We start from the raw sequence: 25233 nt of genomic DNA, 5'->3' as shown, positions 1-25233 counted from the left end.
TTACTTGAACGACTGTTGAATACACTGAAGAGAGAATTCATATTTTAAATGAAGTGTGATGAGGCCTTAGCATATGGTTCCCTATACCATTTGCCTTGGTCATTCATAATAAATGTGCTTGCTGACATTTTATGGCTTAACATGTGTATGGCTAACATTGTTTGAAGGGATATTTATGTGATTAGATGTCAACTTTGGTGCCATTTAGATTTTTCTAGTGGAATCAAATTTAAATAGGTTTTCAATATATTATCATTTGATATCTTCCATGGAAAATGTACCCATGCTTATTCATATTATTTCTTGTATGTTTTTGTAATTACACAAAACAAGTATCATTTCTCCATCTTGACCAAACAACTATGGTTTATCTTGAGTCATACCAAAATTATCCAACATTAGGTATTTGTTGCTACTTTGGTCACATATAAAACAAGAATACTGAGGCCTGCTTCTTTCACTTTTGCAACACAATCTAGCAAAAGAGTTATATTTTCTTTACCTCAACCTACACACTAGATACATACTAACTCACTCGTTTCCAATTTTTTGTGATGCATGACTGCAATCATCAGAAATCTTCCAGTCCCTCAATATTATAATTTTTTTTATTGTTTTGTGCATGTTCTTTGATAGCTATCTTGTTATATGCTGTATTGCATAGATTTGGAGTTGTGCTCTTGTGGAAAATCTTAATTTTTAATGCATCTTATACAAAGTAATAAATTCTGGTGACATGTTACCTATTTTATTAAGTGTTAACAGTAAAAGTGATATAATCACTTTACTTGGCACCACTAACCCTTTTGGAGAGTATGATACAGCTGCAAGGCAAACATTTTGTCATTTTATGTTTATCTAAACTCTTCTTTCTTTCCGTCTGCTAGTCTTATTTGTGATGTAATGAACTTCAGTGCATTACTCAGTGTGTAATATCTTCAATTTGCTATCATCACAGCTTTTGAAAGCATGCTTACTACTTTTGTATCTTGATTTTGACACTGTTTGTTGTCTTGTTAGCTATAGACAATTGTACTGCTAGTTTGTTTGTTTTTGTTTTTGTTTAGGATATCCTACTTTCCTGATAACTCACTTCTTCCTTTGGTAGAATTAATATGTAATATAGAAAGAAAATTTCAGAGTTAGTCAAAACTTATGAAAATGTTTACCTGATATAAAGTTCTGGACCATTTTGTGATATTATTTGATTGATTTAAGTTATTATTTTACAATGAAAACTATTCTATCAATTTCCATGAAATAGATTAACACATGTTATTGAGAACTTTAAACTGGGATGGTTAAATATGTTTGTTACAAACTGTATAGGACTCTTTGCCACTGAAGCATTTCTATTTTCTCAACCTTATTGATATTCTGTTGAAATTATACTCATGATTAATATGATTAAGTTTTTAATAAATGTAGCTTGTGTATTCGTATGTATTTTATTTTTCACTTCACGTATGCATGTCAATCTAAGTATGGAGGAAAATAGCTACTTGCTTTTGACCTTCAAGTAACATATGAAGACATGATATCTATCTGTAATCTAAACAAGCACTTTAACTAGGATATCATTTCTTCTAGGAATAGCTGAAAGAAATCTTCATACAGGTGAACCATAACAAACAGTATGATTCTCACTTGCACTGGAATTAAATATTTACCATTTGCGACCTCTAATTTTAATTAATGGTGAACAAATTTAGTGTGACATTATTCACATTGAAGAGTGAATACATCACACTTTGACCAGTAGCATTCAGTTTTCGTATATGTTATCTGTGAGTTGAGTAGTGCATTTGTATCAGTAACAGCACAAGAAATGGAGGTTAAATTCTTTATACCGTAGTCTATATTTTAATGAGCACAGCATATCATATTATGACTACATAGTATTTTCATGACTTATCACCTTCTATCTTAACCCGGTTAGTTTAGTTATACATTTTATCTATTGTTTTATGGAAGACAATTTGTGTCTTTTTCATGTCATCCTTCATAAAGTTCATCATATATATAGATCATCCATATATTCTGTATCCTTGGGTTTTGGAGATCAGTGTACTTGATAATATGATGGCAGCATTACTCAGTAAGAAAACAAGAAATGGAAGTTAAATTCTGTATGCCTTAGTCTTTGCCTTAATGAGCATAGCATATGATAAATGGAGTTCCATAATGTTAGAATTGATTGCCTAGACAGTTATGACCTATTACATTTTATTATTGTTTGGGATGAAGCTCAGTAGAAGCAAAGGTTTCTCAGTATGCTTATACTCATTTTAAACTTCTTCCTAGGGATCTCTGCACCTTTGCCTCTTAATACATTTATCTGTTCTATTTTGGAAGTTTGTTTGTTTGATTTTTAACATTTGAATCAGTATTTTCTTTAATCACGGTAATATACACCATTTTCCAGTGTGACTTTTGTCAAGTATCTGTAAAACAGATTTTTCTCTCTGAGTAGCCCATTTTTTATATGTTATTACTGGCCAACCACCCTTGCAGTTTATCACTGCAAATGAACGGAAGAGTTATAAATGCTAGTCTAAAGGATCTAACATGTTTCTCATTCGAATCTTTGACCACCTGCTCCCTGTATCATATATCTCTTAAAATTTATTTTATTTTCCTTCTTGCTTATGGAAGACATTCACATTTATATTTGCTTTAGATGCCTCGTACAATAAATACCAGAGAAAATACATGATATTGACTATATGGGATATGCAAAGTGTAATACGAGTAGATGTGGTTACAACGTTTTACCAAGTTAATCTACAATGAATTAATTCGTAAACACGGTAATACTAAAAACAAACAGATGGATACACTGTCATTTGATTGTTTGAGCTTAATAACACCTGCGGAACATTAAATTGATATTAAGAAATTATTACACTATTAATGCTGTTTTTTATACGAGTAATGTTGATCACAAATCAACTGGAAATCAAAGTAACACATCATATCAGGTCATCCCACAAGAAATGTCCGAAAATTTAATAAAGAAAGTTCATCATCATTTCTGTCGTTGTAGAAGAATTTAATGACTAAACTATGCAGTAAGACGTGTATTAAAATGTTCAGACAAATGAAAGAAACTAATTTAACTCCACATTTTCAGATCATTAATCAAATAAGTCCTTATGAAGATGGGTGTGTCTCAGGAGCACATGAGACATATAATGCTTTATAATTTTTTAAAAAAAGGCAATAGTACAACAGAAATTGCACGAAACATTCAAGGTGTTTATGATGTGGAGATCTCTCAGTGAAAGAAAATGTCGATGGTGGTTTCAGAATCTCAGATCAGGTGACTGCAGCTTAAGTGATGCACCACGTTTAGGTCGAACTGTTGAATTTAATGATGACTTGCTGCTGGCTGCACTTGATGAAGATTGTGCTGTAACAGTTTAATGACTAGCACAGAAGCTTAATTCAACCCAGTCAACAGTTCACCGTCATCAGCAACAGTTTTGAAAGGTGTTAAAACTTGGAAAATTGGTCTCTCATGATTTGACAGAAGTTAACCTAAAATCGGACATTTGTGAAGGGATGACCTGATACTATAAATTATGTCAAATGAAAAATTGTAAATGAGTCGTTAATTCAAACACTGTCAAACTTCAAACACCACTAATCGTCAGTTTAAGCTAAACTTTATGACACTTTATGCCTTTGACGTAAGATAAATGTAAAACTTTGGAGTAGTTTGGTCTGAAGTTCTAACATGCTCGGTAGCAGCTTGGAAGACAACCAAAGACTGGTTTGTTTTGAAGTTCACGCAAAACTACACACGAACTATCTGCTCTAGCCATCACTAATTTATCAGTGTAAGAATAGAGAGAAAGCAACTAATCATCACCACCAACTCTTCGGCTACTCTTTACCAACGAATAGTGGGATTGATGATACTTTATAACTTCCCCACGAGTTAAGCGTCCGAACAATCTGGCTATGCCTGGCCAAAAGGCAACCAAGGAGAAACCCCACTTTTATGGCTAGGGCGCCAAATAAAATATCTTGGTCGTGCCAAGCAGTGGATGAAAGTTAAGAAAACAAGGTTATTAATACATTAAGTTACATAAAACATGAAGAAGCATTTGAAACATTATTTGGAGCTAAGAGAAGTCAGAAGTATCTATCAGGCTAGGAAGAGTCCATCGTCAGAGTCGAAAGATTCATGGACAGAATTTGGTTGGTGGATTAACGGACGTATGGCTGTTGGGACTATAGTTGGTGGGGATTGAAAGTAAGATTCTGCGGTAGTTAACAGCTGGTTCTTCTTCAGTCTAGAATTTTCTATCTTTTTGGTGATCTGGGTTTGGGTCTGCTAGTTGGAGGTTGAATGGTTGACGGTAAACACTGACATCTTGGTTCAAGTAGTTGCAGATCTGATTTCAAGCTCAGCAAAATTAAGCCTTCAACTCAACGAGACCAATGATGTTTCCAATCTAAGCCAGCTTGTTGTATTCATAAGCTGTGTGAAGATCGACGAGTCAAAAGAAGATTTTTTACTTTGTAAGCCTCTTACAACAATAATTAAGGCAGCTGACGTGAAGAAACTTGTGGATGACTTCTTCAGAGACAACGATTTTTCGTGGGATATGGTCTCTGCTTGTTTGGATGGAGCTCCAGTCATTCTGGAATGAAACATCTTTGGGTTTTGGTGCACTGGTGAAAGCCAATGCACCACACATCATTGTAACGCACTGTGTTCTACACAGGCATGCGTTGGCAACAAAAACCTTGCCTTCAAAACTGGCAGAAGTATTAAAAATTGTAGTGGAATGTGTGAACTTTGTGCGAAATAGTGCTCTGAAGCACCGCATCTTCAAGGAGTTGTGTAATGAAATGGACTCTGAATTCGAGGTTCTTCTGTGCCATTCTAACATTCGGTGGTTATCTTGGGGAAAGGTGCTGAATCGTGTTTTTGCCATGCGTGTGGAATTAGACCTGTTTTTGTGAAAGAACCAACAATGTCATGCAGATTGCTTCGAAAAATCTGAGTTCATTCTCATCTTGGCGTACATGGCCGATATCTTCAATGCTCTCAATCAACAGATGCAGGGCGGTGGAGTCAACATCATCGAAGCGGAATAAAACCTGACGGCTTTTCAAAAAAAGCCATAGTTATGGAAACGACGAACAGAGTATAATAACTTCGCAAACTTTCCCCTGCTGAACGACTGTGTAAGTAAAATCGAAGATGTGTCTGAAATCGGAGACGTTTCTGTACCTGGGGAAATGTTTGTTTGTTTGTTTTGAAATTCACGCAAAGCTACTCCCGGGGAACTGAAGCAAGCAATTGCCATGCACTGAGATGAGCTCACAAAGTCTCTTGACAGTTAGTTCCCCACCAAAGAGTCTTATCCAGCATGGGTGAGACAGCTGTTCACGTTTAGTGTTGCGACTGCAGATGTCAATGATGAATACCTTGACGAAATCATTGAACTTTAGCAGAGCCAGGTGCAACAGCAACTTTTCAGAACAACAACGCTCTCAGTGTTTTGGTGTCACAAAATCGTAGCGTACCCTCTTATTACTAAGAAAGCCCTTGAGATACTCATACCGTTTGTTACAACGTATCTTTGCAAGCAATCCTTTTCGAGGATGGTAGACATAAAAACGAAGAAAAGGAACAGACTTTGTTGCGAAAATGATAGGAGAGTGGCACTTGCCAAGGTGAAGCCGTGCATTTCTGAACTTGTCTCTGAAAATCAACAGCAAAAGTCACATTGATTTGCAGTAAACTTTCAATACTGAGAGATTATAGGAATATGACTCAGCAATTAAAACTGAAGAAAAGACCTTTCAAGATCATCTGTAAATGTAATTCTACAAAAATGCATATTCTAACTGAGGAAAAAGTTAGGACATCCTACCCCCTAATAGCTAGTGTTACCCCGTTTGGCTGAAATGACTGCAGTGAGACGCTTCTTGCAGCCATCTGCATCATTCTCTAACATCGGTCTGAAGAAAGTTTGCCCCACTCCTCAATGCAGAATTCTGTAAGCTGTGAGATGTTTAAGGGGTTTCTTGCACGTACAGCCCGTTTCTTCAGTTTTCATTGTTGAGTTATATTCCTATAATCTCTCAGTATTGTTGAAATTTAGATTAAATATCTATATATCCAAAAATGTTACAAAAATACACAGGCTTTCATAGGGTGTCCTAACTTTTTCACATCACTGTACATGTAAGATACATTTGAACTAGTTGATTCTAAGGTAGATGGGGTTCCAAGGTTGTAACATGTGAAAAAAAAAAATGTTTGCATACAGATGGCAGCATTTAATAAGAGTAGGTATTTGTGTGAGAAGAGGTAAGTACCTATTAGAAATACATAACTTTAGTTTTATTAACTCCAGAATGGAAATGGTTAAGGAGGTGGTTTCTGGAATGTATGGGCATAAATAATCATTTCTCAATTAGATTTATGTTTTTACTACATATGGAAATAAGGAATAATAACATTTTGGTAACAAATTTCTATGATACAAATTATGAAGTGGTACAACAAAAATTCTGTTGTAAGCTGGGTAAATGAATAATGTGAAGATGATCAAATGTGGAAAAAAAAATAAATGTATATGTATTTGAGACAGAAATATTATTTACAATAAGAAAAGGTGTGCCTGAAAATATAAAACCAGATTGACTTATAAATAGCATAAAGGATGAAATTAAAGAAAAACATTATAAATTTAAGCTGTTTAAATAGATCAAAGTTGTTCAGATAGGATGTCAGGAAATGTAAAAAAGTGTATGAAAAAAGGAGTTGAATGAAAATGTTAAGGTAGGAATGATATTAGGATGGGGTAGGGCCTATGACACTGGGGTGGTTGGGAGTTGTATTAGTTAATTTAGATAACTGGATGTGACTCTTCATGTTAGTATAATTTGTTTACTAGTCTACCAAGTAGTGCCTTTATACCGTAATGGGGTTGGGATGCTAACTTCAAGAGATGGGTTTAATTTACTTACCCCCAAATAGAAGTACCTTATTTTTCTTATTCAATTTTTTCTTATTCTTTACTTTGGAGAGTAGTCATGTTCCCATAATTGTCTGCAGGCAGTAAAGGGTGATATAAATGTGAGATGTTTTGGGCTTGAGCATCCATATCTCACTCCTCTAATTTCTATTTCTAGTCCTTTATTTTTTATTTATGTGAGATTGGTTAAAACTGACAGACAGTGTATCCCCACCACAATGTGGGTCCTACTTCCACAGTCACCTTCAAAACCTGGGGTATATTTTATATCCCACATTATAGTTTGTACCCTGGGATCCTTTCAATTAGTGTAGTTTTCCTATTTTTTATTTATTTTTGTTATGGCTTGCTTTTGGTTATAACAAACTAATGTGTGTGTGTGTGTGTGTGTTTTGGTTTTTTCATTTATTCTACTGAACTGGGTCAGTAATACATTTCTATACTTATACAATTTGTGTTGTTTTTTAATAGAAAAATATAACTGTAAGGATTGCTTATTTTTCACATATTTTTACTACATTTTCCTAGACTTTGTTAATATGTTTTTCTAGAAACCTCTCCAGAATACATCGTTTTTCTTAATTATATTAATGTAATGTACTGATAAACTTCAAACTTTGTTCACTCCAAGTTAGGTGCAGTTTTTAATACCTTCTATCTTTTGTAAATCAACAGTTCTTTACAAACTTTTATATTACTCGTATTACATACTAAAATGTGTTGATTTACAAGTTCTTCCCTCAAATACATTTATTTGATATTTTATTGTTTGAGACAGATTTCAGAAGATTTTCTTTGAACTCAAGACAGCTTACAATGTATGATGATTTCTATAGATTAATAGAAGAGTTTCACAAGCTGGTCAATTTACCATTCATCATCTGCTAAGCAGATCCCCTGCATGGTGATCTTTTATCTATTAACAATGATGATGATTTTTTTGAGCTGTCACCAGTGCAAGGCCTCTTCTGTGAGCTATTGTTCAACGTAAAGGTTGGCTATCATTTGCATTTTCTTGATGAGAAGTATGAAAATTGTCTTAATACATTAAAGTCTAAATCCTTGATGATAATATCTAAAGCAATTAATATTCTGAAAAATATCACAAATGCTGTGTAATAATGAAACTTTGTAGAATGGACAGTAACTGTCTGTTGTGCAGAACACAAGGGTAGAGGACGATGTTTTGAAAGTCTTCCGCCTTTCGCCTTGAGAACAAAAGGCTGAAGACTTTTGAAACATTGTACTCTACACTTGTGTCTCCAGAACAGGCAGTTGCCATCCATTCTACAAAATTTCATGATGAATACGTTGTGTAATAATATATACATTGTGATAACAAATTTGTATCCCAGTTACAATATATATGAATTCTTACTGTGTGTGTGTGTGTGTATGTGCAAATTCTAGCTACAGTTTATTTTTAATGTGACTTATTATACCTGTGGCTATGATCAACAGAATACCAATATTGGATGTTGTCACTGAGTGCTGTGGATATTATGTCTTGTATGGGTATTGTGGTATACTGCTGTTCAAACCTTGGTATTGCAGTGTTATGTTAAGGTCCACCATGATGAAGTTTTCTATTGTAGGTTGTGGGCACCTTATTGTAATTTTTTCTTGTGAATAACCTCAAATCTATATCCAGTTGACTCTTTCATCTACCACGACACCTGTTTCTTCCTTTGTCACCTTTTACTTATTGCCTCATGATAGTTTGGGTAAAACTTTTTTTTTTTGGCATACAATGTCATCTCTATCTTCCTTCAGGTGGTTGATACCTTTCTGCTTCCTAATTTTATTCAAAAGTGATAAGAGAGAGAAGCATGCTGGTTTTCCTTGATCAGATAAAACATCAATAATGAAAATGTTTAATTGAAACTTCTAGACCAAATGATGGGAAGTTATTTTATGTTATTTAAGGCTTTAGGGAAATTTCCATTTAAATCATATCTTGTTACACCCTGAAATTCTCTAGAAGAATGATTTCTGTGGGTGGTATTTTAGTATTTCAGAGAATGAAATTTATTCCAAGATGACAAATCAAGGTGTTGCACATATTTGGTGGAAATATTTTCTTAAGAATTGGACAAATGAGCAAACCAAGCTTCTCATTTTGCCTGTTCTGTTTCTCATCTCCATATCAGTGTTTAAGTGACATGTGAATTGTCCTGTGCAGCCATATGTCTATAACCCTCTAATATGTTTTACCAGCCATTAATTTTAATTTCAGAAATGCTACTTTTCTCTCTGCAGAACTAAGAGCTATAATTTCATTAGCAGTTGTGGAATTTTCTGTGCATGCTAAAAGTCTTAAACTGCCACCCCTACATGACTGCATCTTACTCCAGTCTTTGAAGTAGTCATCACAATGTGCACAGGAATTCACATGAGCACTAACATGTAATCATAAGTTTATTGTTTCTTCAGCACTTCCTATATTCAGACGTGTTTTTCCATCTGTGTTTTGAATTTTTAGTCACTTTGATTGACTCCATTTCTTTAATTAGTGCTGCATTGCTTTTATCCTTGGTTCACCTTCATTCCATCCTCCTGATTGCAACTTCTAATCTCTGGCCACCACATTTCTTCTTTGTGCTTCTTACAGTGAAGAATGCATTTAACAAACAGAAAAAAACATTCCTGGGTTGAACATTCCACTTCAAGCATTTTCTCCATTTGCGTCAATGCAAAGAGTATTGAAGGATCTACAGTTCAGTAATTATCCCTTTTACTCACCTAGTAATCACTTTACAATCAATGATTAGGTTTTGGAAATATCTTGGAGATATTACATTACTACATTCTTACAGAACTTTGATGATACATAATGTTAGAACATCTTCATTACTGTTTTGGTTTTTTCTCAAACAATGTCCTCTCTATCTTGCATCAGGTGGTTCATACCCTTCTGCTTCCTTCTTTCCAGTTTAAGTCTTTATTATTCTGTTTCATTACTGTCTCTGGAGTCTGCCTTAGGTGTGGATGACTTTTACTAGCTGTTCCACTTCCAGCCTTCACTTTTGACTCTGAAGAGAATCAAATACCTCCTTTTCAATACTCATCACTCTGTTTACTTCATAAGCATCCATTTGTTCCAACCCCACATTGATCAGTATCTCCTTTGCTCTTTTCATTTTCATGATCATGGGTCTTTTTTCTTGCTTTTATGTCCAGTTAGAAATTTCTGTTGCTATTCCACTTGCATTTTACTTTTTTATGAACACTGCTATGAACAGTTTTCTCCATGGCTTTTCTCTTCTTATGGGTATTTATCCTCTTGCATTTTAACTCTTTGACTATGGGTCTAAGTGCTTAACCAAAGTAACCAGAGAGTAGTCATACAGCACACTATAACTTTTGATGATTTACTCATATCTTCATGAAATTTCAGATTATCAGTAAACATTACAAAGCTTTTGAACACAAAACATTACTTTTTTTTTTATTTAAGATTTGCTTTTAAATTATATTCTTTTGGAATTTTGACTCTCCAATGTGCAAAGTGATTCTAATTTTAAGATCAAAAATATTTTTCTTCATCTTAAAATTGTCAAAATGCACTTAATAATCTTTGTAACCTTCTAAGTAATTATTAAGTGTTTTGTCTAGAAAAAATGTGTATTTTAATCATTTTCTGTACCTTGACTCTGTACAAGGTGAGTCAGTTTGACAATTCTTGTAACAGTATACATCTGTTTATATTTATTACTTTTTGTTTTATTAACCTTTGAGCCATGTCTAACTAATAATCCTGCCAAGTAAATTTTAAATCATGTGATACATGCTTAGCTCATATAACCATAGCACAAATCTGGACTTTGCAAAGTAAAAATGTCTTACTCTTACTAGTGTACCAGTATTGTAAAATACAGTGACATTTCTGTTACCTTATATCACATATGTATATATTTTATTATTAGCATTTACAAATAATTTCATAAATTTCAGCTATTTTTTTTAAAACATAGAAGAGTAAATGAAAAATATATCAAAAACAATTATCTCTGATACTATAATGTTACAAAGTCTTTTGTGTTCATGTGTCACATTTGCTAAACTTCATTACATTTCACGTGTGAAGAATGCAAAAAATGATAATTTTTATACTTTTTATGTATGCATTTTCAAATTAAAAAAAAGAAATTATTAAATCTTACACTTGTATCATAAAATTCCACTGTAATTTATCAGACTTCCTAATTAAGCTGTACGTAGGTATTAAATAATCTCATCCTGACTTGCTAATTGTCTTGACAAGATTAGGTAATTCACAATAAGTGTTTCCTATATGATATCTTACCTTCTCAAAAAAAGCATTCTTGTCTAGTACTGGCTAGCAATCAGTAAAATGTTTTACTTGCTTCTTGCCATGTTACTCACACTTATTACTCCATACTAACATGCGTATGATCATGCAGCAACCATCCACCAATTGGAATGTGACACTATCTCTATCGTAACTAATGCCCTCTCTAATCTTGCACATTTTAATGACTTCTCAAGTTTCAGCCTTACTGAGTGAATGTTTTTACTTTCATTAATTTCTCCTGAAATTAATATGTTATTTTATATTTTCATTCAATTTCTTGGAAAGTCACTATTTATTTTACTTCTCTCTTTTTTAATTTCAGAGTTATGCACTTGCAGTTTTGGGTGACCATGAGTATGACTGCTCTTACTGTGACAGCAGAATTACCAACCATGTATAATTGGTCAACACCATGTTCCTGAATATGCCTTTTAGTCACATGTCATTTCAGGGAACTTACTTAGACCTTTTTCCCCTTATGGGGATTTGTTATTCAGGTACTTTATGTTCTGTACTTACCTCCAATTTCTTGTGTTCCACATTTGTCATTATAGGTTCCACATCCTTCTTTGTCAAGTTAGGGCTGTCACATGTATTGCTCCCTTCCATGGTTTCCAACTCCAAGAGATCTCCCCTCGATGTGGATTCCTGTACGTGGTGAGGGGACCTCCCAGGAAAGGTTCTGTTCTTTCAGTTTACCTCCTAAAATACAAACCTAAGCTAACAAACCGATTTGGATGTAGCTACTAGTTTGGCCTTTAACTTTTATTGTATTAATTTTAAGTTGCATGTATAATCCTTTTTTTTCCCCTCGGTGTGGATTCCTGTACGTGGTGAGGGGACCTCCCAGGGAAGGTTCTGTTCTGTCTGGTTACCTTCTCTGGGATCTAAACATAAACCCACGTGTTTGCTGTGCATGGCGACCCGTAAAGGGGAGGAGAGGATCCTGGTGGTTGAGGGGTCCAACCCTAACACACCAATTTGGCTTTGAATTCCTGTAGACGGGCAGCCTTTGGGTGGCCCCCCTTGGGTCAATCGGCTGGTCCACTTGGGCTAGAGTCAACCAAGTACCAGTGTTGGAAGTTCTCAACAGGTGTTGTGGACATTGTGTCTGATGCAGGTGTTTGGGTATAGTGCTCACGAAACCCTGGCGTTTCTGCAATGTCCTTGCATGACATTGTAGTGCGTCCCCTCGTAGGGCTCCATGGTGGGTGGGGTCAGTGGGTACTGAAATTTTCCTATGGATCCTCCAACAAAAAATTTAAATAAAATAGTGAAAAAATAGGTAAATGACCACATCTTGAAGACTATGAGCAACAATCTTCAACATCTGTAACACCTGTACCCCATTTTCTTATATTACATTCTCTTTCAGAAAAACCTTTTGGGCAAATGTCTTCCCTTTTTTTATTCAAAAGGGACTAGAGGGACTTGCTGGCTCTCCAAAGTCAGTAAAGAAGCTTCAATCTGGAGACATATTGGTTGAAACATCCACATCCCAACACAGTGAACTCCTCTTGAATTCAAAGGCAATTGGGGATGTACCTGTTGAGGTTACACCTCATGCTACTTTGAATTCATCATGAGGAGTTATTGTTGAGAGAGATTTGAAGAACATCCCAGAGTCGGAGATTCTCACTGGTCTCTCCACTCAAGGAGTTTCTGCAGTGAGGCGCACCTCCACTCGCAAAGACGGAGTTACACTGCCAACAAATACCCTCGTTTTGACATTTACATCATCACGTGCACCTGCCACCATCAAGGTAGGTTATCTAATTTGCAGGGTATGGCCGTACATTTCAAACCCTCTTCGATGTTTCCAATGTCAAAGGTTTGGCCACTCAAAGACGTCCTGTCGTGGTTCCCTGACATGTGCTTGTTGTGGTGGCAAGGACCACGATGCTTATGAGTATCACACGGACCCACATTGTGTCAACTGCAATGGTTCCCACCCTTCCTACTTTCGTTCTTGCCCAAAATAGTTGGAGGAAAAAGAGGTGCAGCATTTGAAAACGACCCATAACGCTAGTTATCCTGAGGCTCGGAAATTGCTGTCTGCCACTTCATCTCGGACATATGCTGCTGCATTTCGTTTCACAACTACAGTGGGAGTGCAGACAGATCTCTCTGTACCTCCAAGAGAATCGTTTTCAAAACAAATGAAAAGCCTTTTGACCTCCATGGTTGAAAAGGTTGATGAATCGACTTCTACACCCATCTCTGTTCCTTCCATACAGTCCAACAAATCTCAAGATCCACATCCTTCGGTTTCAAATACTGGCATTTCTTCTGTTACATCTTTTTCTCCAACCCACGATGCAAAACAATCATTCGTTCATGTCCTCAGTCACTGGAATCCCTTCCAACAACAAAGACCTGCCTAATCAACCCAGGGCAGGATCCATGTAGGTCGATAGTTCTCCTCCAAAAAAAACAGTAAGGAAAAAAGACGTGATCGTAAACAGAAGGGTTCTCCAGTCACTTCGCCTACCCATCGTTAAAAATGGCCATCTTGATACAATGGAACTGTCGAGGTTTACGTTCTAATCTGGGTGATATCAAAACACCAATTGCTTTCGACCATCCTGTATGTCTTTCCTTACAAGAAACATTTCTGAAACCTGCTGATACAGTCACCATTCAGCAGTTTTCTCTGTATAGAAATGACAGACTGTGTGATGGATGAGTACAAGGAGGGGTGGCACTATTGGTTGATCACCATGTGCCTACCCTGTCTTTGTCACTCAACACACCCTTGGAAGCCGTAGCCATCCGTGTTTCCTTGGGTCATACCATCATTGTTTGCTCTCTCTACCTGTTCCCTGAAGAGACATATGATCAATCAGACCTTGATACTCTCGTTGCACAGTTGCCGTCTCCATTTCAAATCCTGGGAGACTTTAATGGACATCATCCCCTCTGGGGAAGTGCTGTTATTGATAGGAGGGGTCGCTCTGTAGATCGTATGCTCTCTGATCACAATCTTTCTCTTTACAATACTGGTTCTTCACTTATTTTCACACACCTAGTCAGTCCTTTACTGCTATTGATCTCTCAGTTTGCTCCCCTTCATTATTTTCCCATTTTTCGTGGAGGGTTGACAATACTCCACTAGGCAGTGATCATTTTCCTATACTTTTGAGAGAGACTGGCCTTGGTCGATGCCACCCTACCCGCGTGCCCCGGTGGAAGCTAGATCAGGCAGACTGGTCCACTTTCACTGCTCTCGCAGGACTTGATCCTGCCATCAATAGAAGACTTGTGGCAGCAGTAACTGACTGTATTACACAAGCAGCTGCTCAGTGTATTCCTAAAACTTCGACACGTTTTCCACGATATCCTCGTCCATGGTGGAATCCTGCTTGCCACTTGACTCAAAAACGGGCCTGGGATACTTTCCGTAGATATCCCACACTTTCGAACCGAGAAGGAATCTTGGATTAAGTTCACATCTAGCATATCTTCTACCACCAGGTGATATGGGACAGGATTCGAAAGGTCAGTGGGCACTACAATTCTGTCTCCCTCTCCATCTTACTCTCTGATGGTCAAGAGGTAGCTGATATCCGAAGCATCATCAATACTCTAGGTGAAAGCTTTTGCCAGGTATCTAGCACTTCTGCTTGTTCCTCCACCTTCTTGGCCATCAAGACTTGGGCAGAGTGTTCATCTCTTTCCTTTCGAACCGACTGTCTTTTTTACTATAATTGTCTCTTTACACTGGTGGAACTGAAAACGGCCATTCATTGCTCTGGCAGTACATCTGTTGGACCTGATGATGTACACTATGACATGCTGTGCTATCTCTCTCCTGCTTTTTTTGATATTCATCTAATTGTTTTTAGCCGGATCTGGCAGGAGAATGTTTTTCCTGATGCCTGGTGCCAGGCTATTATCTTATTTTTTCTAAACCTGGGAAAGATCCCAAGATTCCTTCACACTCCCTTTCAATTGCTTTGATGAGCTGTCTCTGTAAGACCTTAGAGAGGATGGCTAATGCTCATCTTGTTTGGTTTCTCGAATTAAACAACCTCCTCTTGCCCACCCAGTGTGGGTTCCGACAGCATTTCACCATGGTCCACCTAATTCAACTTGAAACATCAATCAGAGAAGCCTTTCTCAAATGCCAACATCTTGTTTCAATATTCTTTGACATTGAGAAGGCTTATGACACAACATGGAGGTATGGCATTTTGCGAGACTTCCATATATATGGGTTACATGGCCATTTACCCATGTTTATTAAAAAAATTTTTAATGGACAGTAGTTCGTGTGGGTTTGACACTTTCACATTCTTTTGTACAGGAACTTGGGGTCCCTCAGGGCTGTGTTTTGAGTGTCACACTTTTCAGTATAAAGATAAATGCCATCACTGAACAACTCCCTCCCACTGTTGCAAACGGGCTCCATATTGACGACTTTCACATCTCGTGTTAGTCGTTGAACATGAGATATATTGAGCGGCAACTACAAACTGCCCTCAATCGTGTACTGAAGTGGACTGCGGTGAACGGCTTTAATTCTTCTCTCTCTAAAACCGTTTGCATGCACTTTTGCCGCCAACGGGGTATCCACCCTGATCCTGAACTCCGTATCGGTGAAGATTTGCTGCCAATGGTCCCTGAGACCAAGTTCTTGGGGCTTATCTTTGACCATAAGCTGACCTTTTTACCACACTTAAAGCAGCTACGGCTCAAGTGCACAAGAGCACTGAACATTCTCCATGTCCTCTCTACTGCCAGTTGGGGAGCGGATCGATGTTCTATATTAAAGATATATCGTGCTCTTATTTGTTCAAAACTCAACTATGGATCAATGGTCTATGGCTCTGCCAGACCCTCGGCCTTAAAGATGCTTGACCCCATTCATCATCAAGAACTTCGACTCTGCACTGGGGCTTTCTGCACCTCCCCAATTCAGAGCTTATACGTGGAATCTCACGAACCTTCTCTGCACCTTCGCTGTTTGCAACTGTCTTTACTGTATTCTTCAAAACTTCGCTTCTTACCAAATCATCCCACCTGGGAATGTGTTTTCCTTCCTCAGTGGGCCTCACTTTTAAAACAGACGATCTGCCATTGCTCCTTTTGGCCTTCGCATCCAGGTGCAATTTGATGAATTGGGTCTGTCCTTGGAAAACATTGCAGAATCCACTGGTCAGCCCATCCCTCCATGGCTTATTATAGCCACCAAATGTAACCTTTCTTAAGTCATCTGAAAAAGGCAGATACTCCCGATTGGAAGTACCGTCTTTTATTTACTGAACATCTTTTGAACAACCTTTCTATTCCAATTTATTCGGTTGGTTCAAAATCATGCAACTCTGTGGGCTCTGCCATGGTTTGTTGAGGTTCGGTGGTTGCACGCAGAATCCCCTCTACAGCTTCTGTGTTCACTGCTGAACTGTACACCATATCTCTTGCCCTGCATCATATTGAAGCTGAGCAGTACTCTGACTGCACTATTTATACTGACTCCCTTAGTTCTCTGTTCTTGGAATCACTTCACATTGGCTCACACCCTGTTCTTGCTGATATTCAAAACCGACTGGCCCATTTCTCATTAACATCTACTTGTATCCAGTTTTTCTGGGTACCAGGCCACGTTGGTATTTGCGGGAATGCACTTGCAGACATGGCAGCTAAATCTATCTGATCTGGCCCTATCACCACTGTGCCTATTCCGTACATGGACTATGGTCCTGTATTCAAGGCTTGGCTCCGTGCCAGCTGGCAGTCCACTTGGAGTGAGCAATGTGACAACAAGCTTTTTCAAACAAAACCCTATATTGGGCTTTTGCCATCTAGCTTCCATAAGGTTCGGAAGGAGGAAGTTGTTCTAACTAGACTATGCATTGGTCACAGTTTTTTATCTCATCGTTTTTTTTTATCTGGAACTGATGCACAAATGGGTAGTTTGTGTAATACTCAAATCACTGCAAGGCACATTTTACTTTCCTGCCAACATTACAACTCTCAATGACGGCACTATTTAAACATGTTCTGTCCCAGGGTTTGTCTGTAACATTGGACAGTGTTATTGGTGATGGTGACACTGTCCACCTTGATAAAGTTTTTAGTTTTTTAATGGCCATTAATCTTTTTAACCTCATTTAAGTGTTTGATATTTATTCATTACACTTTTTTCATTGTGATTCCCTTTTCAGAGTCTCAATCTCTCTAGTTCAGTTTGACATTGTAAAATGGCCAAAACATTAAATAACTCAACACCAGGACTGGAAAGGCCAACTTCAGGTGACTGACGCTGCTGTTTGAACTACCCGTAGTCGTCCTGGCGAGTTGTTATTACACTTTTGCTGCATGTCATTTAACACTTTTATTACTTTACCTTTTAGTACTGGCCATAATGACACATAACCCAGAACCAGGACTGGAAAGACCAACTTCAGGTAACTGACAGTGGTTCTTGTACTTACCTGTTAGTCTTCCTGGTGAGTTATGATTATTACCATTCTGCTATAGGAAGTCCTTTACAACTTTGTAGACTGGATGTCAACATTGGTTTTATGCCATTTTATGTTTTAATTGCTGTTTTGTTTTTACCTTTGTTTCCTTTTACAAATTTTACTACATTTACTTTTACCTTTTTACAAGACATTTGGCTAATTTTTATTATGATTTTGCTCTATTTCTTTTAACACTTTTCTTATTTTACCTTTTGATAATGGCTATTAAGACAACATAACCCAGAACAGGACTGGAAAGGCCAACTTCAGGTGACTGACGGTGGTTCTTGTACTTACCTGTTAGTCTTCCTGGTGGGCTATGATCATTACCATTTTGCTAGAGAAAGTCCTTTACATTTTCTCTTACTCTGCTTTCTCTCTTAACATTGTAGACTAGGTGTCAACATTGATTTTATACTTTTTCTGTTTTTCAATGATGTTTTGTTTTACCTTCATTTCCTTTTATGTATTTTACTACATTTAATTTATTTTTACCTTTTTACTGGATGTTTGGCACAGATAGCCTAGCTGCTTTGTGCCATAAAACACTAAATCAATCAATCAATCAACCAAGAGATCTGAATGGAACTTGAATTTGCTCTTTCTGTTTTTTTTCCCTCCTCCTCTTATTATAGTTTCTACTTCATGTAAGTATTTGACCAAGATGGAGTACCCAATGTTCTGGCTTCACTACACATTTTGATGGCCTATCCACTTGGAGACAATAACCACCACTATTGGATCTTTCTTGTATCCCTTGTTTTACATTTTCAGTTAAAATGGGCAAACAAAGAATATTCCCTGCTTCAGACAAATGCAGTACTCTATCAGATGATGCTGCACTAAACAACCCATGGCCTCATGGAAGTTGTATCCCATGGGCTTTCCCTTTCTTTTGCTTCTTCAGTAAGGAACCCATCTCTGAAACTGATGAGGACTTACCATCACTATTTTCATTGTGGTGTTCTCACTTTAAGCTATGCAACAAGGTGAGTAATATTTCTGAAGTTGACATTTCTTTATCTCTCTACAGTATCCCAACCCCCTTAATGTCGGTGCATTTCATTTGCCTTCTCAAGAAAGAGCCTGTAGTCACGTGGTTGTGTTTATAGGTATTACTGCACACAGAGGTTGTGTTGCCCTTCTATTGGCAAAGGGTTACAACATTATGATGATTTTGTCATAGACTGGCATAACACATAGACATGTGTAGGAGTCGGAGTTGTAGCATGCGTGGGAAATTACAGAGTTGTTCATGAGGTAATAGCTCTTAGTTGTACAGAAAGGTATCTATCTGAAATACATTTTCATATGTTACATATTTGTCTCCCTCTAGAAACTTTCCAGTGTAGATATGCCATTGCCTTTTTAATTTAAAAACAACAATATCATTGATATAGACAACTGTTTAGTGTAGATATTATTAATTTATTTATTTAGTAAGCAAATATTTTATGATCATTTAGTTTTGTTCATTCATAAAAGAGAGAAACAATTATTGTAAAGTAAATGTTAAAACAAGTATAATTAAGTGATTTGGTAAGAATCATACATTGTGCTTATAACTTGTTGATGTAGAGATTATAGAATGTCACATGAAATTTATTAATGTCAAGGATATATGTTGAGTAGACAATTTAGTCATAAACAGTATGAGATGAGCAGAAAACAGCAGACAGGCAAAGAGAAAGTAGACAAGAAACAAAGTAAGGTCATATAAAAAGACAATTGGACAGAAAAGGAAGGCTTAATGATTAATATTGGTCCCCTGGTTGATGGGTATTAGAGTAAGATGATCATTGAACATAATAAGACAAGCCAAACTATTTTTCTCTATTACTATCACAACACTATCCGAGTATAGTTCACTTATGTTTCATCAAATCTTTTACTCCTTTTTCTACTCTAGACATACTTCCAATTAACGTCTGTGTTTTGTCAGTCCACACATGCAGGTTCTGTTACTTAGGAACTTTGTTTGACAGAATAAAAAGAAAATAAGAGAAAGGAAAAACTGGAAATAGAGAATGAATAAGAGCATAAATTTAGACAGCAAAACTCACCCAGTTGAAGGAAGAAGGACCCAAGGATGACAATAGAGATAAGGCCAGCCAAACCAAGCTGCCTAAATTTGATGAACAAAAAGATGACATGGATGCTTTCCTGGAGAGATATGAAAGATTTGTCCAAAGTCAGAACTAGGATAAAGTCAACTGCGCTCTGCCTTAATCAATTTTCACAGGAAAAGACCTACAAGTATATGCAGACATTATGTCTAAAGGTGCCATGGACTGTGACACGTTAAAAGTGGCTTTACTGAAACATTATGAAGTAACTGAAAAAAGTTTTCATCAGAAGTTTGGAGAAGTCAAACCAGGCACTGGAAAAACTATTTCAGTTTGTGCCACATCTGCAGTGATATTTTACCATATGGACTGACACAGCTAATTGTAAAAATATTTTGGAGATACTGGCAGACCTATTGGTGACAAATGTTTATTTCTTGTGAGGGTATTTCAATTCTGGTGGTGAACAGTTATCACAAGCTTGTGTGTGTTTATTTCTTATAGTAAAGCCACATTGGGCTATCTGCTGTGTCCACCAAATGGGAATAGAACCCCTGATTTTAATGTTGCAAATGCATATACTTCCAGCTATCCCAGTGGGGGACAACACCACTTGGATCTGTGGAGATCAGTATAGACAGAAAATATAAGTAATGGATAGATGATGAAGCAGAAAAAGTCCATGAGTACTTAACTGAAGAGCATAGTGGACAGTCATTTGGCAAAATAGCCACAGATGATTCTTACACCAGTAAGAACTGGTTGAGTAATGAAGCTTCTCATAAGAAACGCAAGGATGGAAGTAGATACCACAAAATAAGCTTTTCTGTGGAGTACTTAAACCAGTGAACTGCGTACAGATGGTGCCATCAACATAACATTTGTGACTGACTTGTATGCGGTACTGCATAAAATTCAGAGTTATAAATCACTTAAAGCAAAGCATCTTTGTGGTCAGACCATCACCCAATTGTATTTTAAAGTGACAATCATGGAAGATCTTCATAAACATTCAGAGGAAATGATTCTGGTGACGAATCATTTGGTGGAGGTAGGAAAAGCAAAAGATTGGGAGTCAGTAGGATATTATGTTGTCAAAATGCCAATGATAGTTTTTTTCTACATCCTGTGAGGCAGCCATTCATGAACATGACACCTGGGATTGTCATCTAGTACAAGGCCATCCAGTTTATACAGGAAGTTCCCTATCAGGCTTCTGCACTGGTCACAGTTTTAAACATGCCACTTTCTATCAAAACTGAATGATCCACAAGTGTGTGAGCAGTGCGTCACTGAAGTCAGGATTGCTTTTCCAATAATTTCATGCTGTCACTTTAACATTTTTTTATTACATTAATTTAAACATTTTTAATTCTTGGTGGATCTTATATACTCTTGTTTGCAATAAGAGCAAGCTTTAGGACTCATATTTCATATGTGATGCACTGTTTTGCATCCTAAAAAAAATACTGTATGTGACAACATCCTTGTTTAAAGATAGATCTTAATTGTATATGTGGCTGTACTATGAAGAAGTGTACACAACTGACTTTTAACATGCAAAATGTGTATCAGCATGGAGCACATTTCTGCAAACAGAAGGATAAGAGAGAAATTTATTATCTTAAAATGTTGAATAACATAACTTGCAGTACAGCACATCAACTAGTCTCGCAATTTTAAAGCAGTGTATTGAAGCATTATGAGTTTCTTAAATTGGTGGTAATGAAGTTTTGTTTGTTCAGATAGTCGAAGTTTAGCTATTAAGTAGGTAAAATGGCTGTTTTTGTATACAGATTTCTTGATGTTATCAAATTATTTATGTTCGTATTCACAAGTGCTTCATACTTTATGTGACGTTGAAGTAACATCTTAGTTTAACTTTTCTTAGAGGACTATAGGTATAATGCTTGTAAAGTTAAAATACAAGCCATTAAATGTTTTTTCATGGTAAAACTTTACAGTAGAAGTTATTATAGTTAAATATTCCTTTAAACAAAACAAAGTTTATAAGCTTACTGGTATCATACATTGGATTGAGTGCAGTTTTATTTATTATTTAAATAGTTTGGAATTCATGAACATGATTAGAATCCTTTATTAATAAAAGTATTATCTTCAGACCATTTAGTGTGCACTGGTTAAAAATATGGCAGTTACACATCCAGTCATTGTTTTCCATTGAATAATCTAGATCCCATTAATATTACCATAAATATTTCTGTTAAAAACAACATGAGAGTCTTTATTAACCAAATTCATTAATTTCCTAAACACATTTTAGAATTCATCTAAATAGATGATAGTTTTACAAGCAAAAAACAAATCCAATATTAAACATTAGCAGTATCTAAACACACACACATTTATCTCTTGTGAAATGAAAAATAAGTATCTTAAGTGTTAAATGAATCTATCTTGTAGGTTGAACAGATCATGTAGAATTTGATTCTTATTTTGTTTTATTGTTTCTTCATGCATGCACTGTTTAAGGTTATATGGTACATGTAGATATATTTTTTAAAGTGGTTGTATTTTTTTCTTTTCTTGACCAGGAGATACCTTGAAACATTTGAATGGTTATGGTATCACTAACAAGAAGAACTTCCTTAGTCAGTATTTACTTCCCTCTGCACCTAGATCTCACCCACAAGTGTTTGTCGTCTAAGATTTTTGCCAAGTGTCTTTTATTATTGATGTTGATCTAGTGCCTGAAACCTGTCATAGAGTTTGGCTGGTTAAACGTGGTTCTGACAAACCTTTAGGATTCTACATTCATGATGGAACTGGTATGCACATTACTTCTTATGGCTTAGAAAAAGTCCCAGCGATTTTCATTTCTCGTTTGGTTCCTGGTGGTCTTGCAGAAAGCACAAGGCTTTTAGCTGTGAATGATGAAGTTTTGGAAGTGAATGGAATTGAAGTGGCAGTAAAATCTTTAGATCAAGTTACTGATGCTGCTTTTGATGAAATATCTCAAAAATCCCAGAGCTCTCAACTCCCAAGCAAGTGACGATGAGCATGCCAAAGAAGATGAGAGTAAAGATCACACAGGCTACAAGTTTTCTGAAGAAATGATCAATAATATAAACATGGGTGATGACAACATCATAACTTTGTAGAGTTAAAATGACCAAAAATATTAGAATTATAAGAAGCATGACCAAAACAGTGCACAGTGTTTCATACTGTCAGACTTTCTACTAGTGTGATAATCCATACTGTTTCTATACATTTTATCATGTATAAAACTTTGTATAAATTTTTAAAATTGAAGTATTTGTTACAGTTTGGATAATTTTTTCAATAGTAGCTTTCATGTGTATTTTAAATTTTCTTTATTCATCTAGAATAACTATATTTTAATTTCAAGGAGGTAAATGAAAATGGATGTCACATGTTTATATACTGATTAATTAATATTCATAAGAAAAGTGTCATGGAATTTAACGAATACACTTTTGATTTAACATTTTTTTAACATTCCAGTTTAATTTTTACAGTGTATTTTAATTTTACTTACAGCATTATCTTGACATTCAGTAAATTTGTCTGTTAGTTTACCAGAGGTTTGTTTTTCATGTGGTTCTCATCCCTTAACTCATTGTTCAGAGAAAAAGAAAAACTTTTGGCTGACTCTTTAAAAGAACTACTCTTGATAAAATCCCAAAATAATTAACTGAAAGATGGTTATGACAAGCTACAATATCAAACATGATAATAAAATACATTTTAGAGAACTGTACATTGGTCATTTCATATAAGCTACTTCCATAGGTAATATTTATATGCTGCATAAGTGTGAGCAGTTTTAAAAATATTACATTTCCACATTCCCAAGGAATTTAACATTTGCTTGAGGAATTTCAGTCTATCACTTGGCTTTCCCAATCAGGAATACATGATCCATCCATATTCCTTCAGTTATGACCACTGAAAGTGAATATATTGCATGAAATAAATGAAAAACTAATTCATTGGGAAATGCAACTTTACATGGATGAATGTAATCTTCCTGATACTTTCTCTTGAGTGAATGTGATTTAATTTCATTATTTGTACCCATGGTAAGCAACAAGTGTATATTTTCTGTATATGGTAACTTAGAGAATATTACAGCTTTTTTTATTACTTTTAATTATCTTATTCACTGACTTATCCAGTTGTATAAGATTTCAGAATGAGTACCAAAAAACACAGTAGCAAAGATCTAATTGTAAAAATATCATTTTACTTGCCTTGTGGTAAACTGGAAACAGGTGTTAATTTATATCATATAAAGACAGGTTTCAATAACTTTAACTTTACAAAAATAGTCATAATATTTGACAAAAAAAAGGTAACTGTAAAATAGTTACTATATTTTCTGATAAAAGTTTTCTATTTGTACTGTAACTGTTCTATTTAGTTATAGAAACTTATGAAACTTTCAGCTTCTTAAACACTCGGATTATTCTCAAAAAAATATATATATATGTTAAACGATGGCTGTATTGTTCATTACAAAAAAATAGCATTTTCCAGAAGAATAAGGCATTTCTTTATTGTAGTACTAGAAATGAGTTTTTATAACTTCAATAAATATTTTTAGAAGATTTACTTTAAGTTTATGTGCAGTAAGTATATATGTTTACTTTTAGTCATGCATGTAACACTGAACATGTGCAGATAGCCCTCTTGTGGGTTTGTGCAAAATTCAAAACAAACATTGAACGTACAATATGGTATGCTTACTTTGCAACTCATAATTTCTATAGTTATATATATTTTAATGAGCTAATTTAGCAATTTATGGTTTACAAATTATTTAATCAAGTTTTGATTCAGTTTTATTTACATAACTTTATCTAGCTTATTTTGAAGATTTATTTACAATTGTAGCAGGATATTTTCATGAAATTAAAAAAAAACTGACTAGAAATTGTGAGTTTTACAGAATGATTTGATTTATGTAAAATGTATTGAATAAAAGCTCAGTGTTACAAATATGAACAATAAACTCAGTCACAGCAGTATTAATGTTATATGTATGTTGATTATTTTTGGTATAGTAATTGTAAATTTCTTTTTTCATTCAGTATTTTCTACATAAAAGTACATGTTTTTTTAAGTGTTTAATTGCTTGTAATTTGTTTTTTTGGGACAGTCATATGAGAATCTGATGTATGGTGTGTTGTTTGGTAAATATTTATTATTTTAATGGTAAATAGTTTTGATGATTGACCACTGAACATATTTAACTAATTAATGTATATTTTTATAGCAAATGCATTATGATAAAGTTTCTAAAGGTGGTATTTACTGTGATATTTGAGGGGGCAGAGTGTTGTGAGTATATGTTTTTTCAACAGAATATTTATCATTGCAGTTGAGATATATGA

General features: G+C 35.6%; 1 pseudogene across 1 annotated transcript; it reads left to right on the top strand.

The window, feature by feature from the left end:
• Positions 1-7730: 7730 nt before the first annotated feature.
• Positions 7731-24289, top strand: LOC143257839 (partitioning defective 6 homolog beta-like; annotated as a pseudogene). The gene is made up of 2 exons (XR_013032004.1): positions 7731-7997; positions 22408-24289. The product of XR_013032004.1 is annotated as a partitioning defective 6 homolog beta-like (transcript).
• Positions 24290-25233: the final 944 nt, after the last annotated feature.

Source organism: Tachypleus tridentatus, chromosome 7 (genome assembly GCF_004210375.1).
Source record: "Tachypleus tridentatus isolate NWPU-2018 chromosome 7, ASM421037v1, whole genome shotgun sequence".
Classification (NCBI taxonomy): domain Eukaryota; kingdom Metazoa; phylum Arthropoda; class Merostomata; order Xiphosura; family Limulidae; genus Tachypleus; species Tachypleus tridentatus.
Note: the sequence above shows the minus strand (reverse complement) of the source record. Positions and strands in the feature narration are given on the sequence as shown.